The sequence below is a fragment of the Lagopus leucura genome, unplaced genomic scaffold, assembly GCF_019238085.1.
Source record: "Lagopus leucura isolate 7727_CA_CO unplaced genomic scaffold, USGS_WTPT01 Super-Scaffold_1, whole genome shotgun sequence".
Classification (NCBI taxonomy): Eukaryota; Metazoa; Chordata; class Aves; order Galliformes; family Phasianidae; genus Lagopus; species Lagopus leucura.
The window spans coordinates 6236532-6238648 of NW_024962250.1; the positions used below are offsets into that span (position 1 = coordinate 6236532).

Below are 2117 nucleotides of genomic sequence, written 5' to 3' on the forward strand. Positions count from 1 at the left end.
ACAAGAAGCCGACGTTCGCAGTTACCCTCTTACAGCCCTACACACACCTGTCACCGGTCTGTGTTCCAGAAGGCAGGTGATCAGAGCTGATAGCATGTAACAGGTGAACCAACAGCAATACAGAGCTGAGCCGCACAGACAAGGAAACGTGACAAAGCTAACAGAATAAACATCACCGCACCTGGCAGCCTCTCCAGCAGAGACCCGGGCTCTCTGGACACAGGAGATGTGCGACGCCCCGAGCCTCGACCCTTCTTCAGCTCCTCCACCCGCCCGTCCACTCCTCCCAGAGAGCCCCTTCCAGCGCCGCGACCCCGGAGCCCCGCCGTCCCCAGGGCAGGTCCCCTCGCTCTCCGCTCCGCCCCGAGCCCGAGCGCGGAAAGGCGAGGCCGCGACGGCCGCCTCAGGGCCCGTTCCGGCACCTTCCAACGCGCCGCAGGAGCCCGGCGCAGGCCTCGGGTCGGGCGGCGGCGGAGCCGAGCGTTCCCCCTTCCCCCCTCGGCCCGCTCCAGCCCCAGAGGAAAGTTACCGGGCGGCGCGGCTCCTCGGCGGCCCCGGCGACGGGCGGCCACCGCTCCCGGCAGGTGCCCGAGCGCCCGGCGGCGGCGCGACCCGGCTGCGTGCCGCGGAGCTGCCGTGATGTAACGCGCGGCCCGGCCGCCCACCGCACGCCCGGCCCGGCCCGCCCCATTCCGGCCCGGCGGCAGCGACCGCCCCCGGAGAGCCGGGCCCTCGGGAGAACGAAAGCAAAGCGGTGCGCCGTGCCGTGCCGGCCCTTACGCATCGGTCTCGGCTCGGCTCGCTGTCCCGACGCGACGATCACCGAAGCGCAAGCAAACAAACGCAAGCGCCGCCTTAGCGCTACTAGCAGCGGTTCCGCTCACGCTCCTGCCCGTGCTCGGGGCCGCCGTGCATTGCCCCTAGGTATCAGTTCTGTCGAATCAGCAGAGAGCCGAACCCAATAAAGAATAGCACAAACAAACTGGTACCTCCGGTTAAGCGCACGCAGTCCCGGCCTGCTGATACTTTTTCTCCCCGCGCCCCCTATGGCACGGCGTCAGCAGCGATAACAGGAAAGATCAACGTGACCTGGTGCTTTCCAAGAGATACGGAATCACAGTCGCTTTAATTCATTAAACATTCAAGCACGTCAAACAAACGGCTCCGTCCAGCCGCGGCTGAGTTACACAGACGTAAGCCTTTTGTTTCTTAAGAAGCGACGCGTGACTCCCAGTGCCGCAAAGCACGCTTTCTAAGGAACGCAGACAAAAGCAAAAGCCGAGACCCTCGCGTCTCCAATCATGGGTAGGTAGAGACAGGCAGCACACACCGCCAGACACCCCAACCACCCATCATTTCCTCCTCCTTTCTTTAAGCGGCCCCGCCGGCCCACGGGCAGCAAAGACCGGGCCTCCTCCGTGTCCGCGATCCCCTGAGGACCGCAAGGAAGAACGCAGCCGGGCACAACCTGCAAAGGCAGGCCCAGGGGATGGGCGGCACGGAGCCAGAGCACGTCTGCACTCCTCCTGTCCCGTAAAACACACCCGAGGGGTGCAAGAACACTGGATAACTTTCTCTGTTTTCACGAGAAGGCGACGCGGAGAAGGCTGACGGTCGACCCGCCTGCATGCGGAGCGAGGGAACGCTTCACGAGAAACGCAGCGACCACCGCACGCCGTAACTCGGGCAGCGCCTCGCGTTTAGCAGCCCGGCCCGGGGACTGCCCGAGCAGCGCCGTCACCGGGCGCGGCAGGGGAGCCGCGGGGCTGAGACACTCCGGAGCCGGAAGGCAGGCGGGGACGCGACGCGGCGCACAGCACCGCACAGCGCCGCGAGCCGTCCCGCGGAGTTCGGCGAGACAACCGGCGCGCCCCGGGCCCGTTTACCAGCGGAAAGAGCCGCCCGTCGTTCGCCTCGCGTCCCGCGAAAGCCTCGGGCCGCCCCGGCCCGGCCGGGCCCTGCCCGCCTCAGCGCCGGCCCCGCCGCCCGCCTCAGCTGGGCCCGGGCCAGGCTGCGCACGCGCCGTACGGGAAGAAGGCGCGCGCCCGCCGGCAGCGCGCGGAGAACTGCGTCCGTGCGGCGCGTGCAGCCGGCGGTCGGGTTCCGCGGGGAGCGCG

At 67.9% G+C, this 2117-nt stretch overlaps 1 protein-coding gene across 4 annotated transcripts in view; it reads right to left on the reverse strand.

Annotated features, from left to right (window-relative positions):
* Window positions 1-1967, reverse strand: part of NR1H3 (nuclear receptor subfamily 1 group H member 3) — a 28014-nt gene extending 26047 nt beyond the window's left edge. For 2 of the 4 annotated variants that reach the window (XM_042870355.1, XM_042870373.1), the window contains exon 1: window positions 990-1024. The gene's annotated coding sequence lies outside the window, so the exon portion shown is untranslated. Of the gene's footprint in view, window positions 1-529; window positions 559-989; window positions 1025-1886 lie in introns of those variants that run through there. The other 2 variants (XM_042870363.1, XM_042870371.1) reach the window with 2 other exon arrangements.
* Between the last annotated feature and the right edge of the window lie 150 nt (window positions 1968-2117).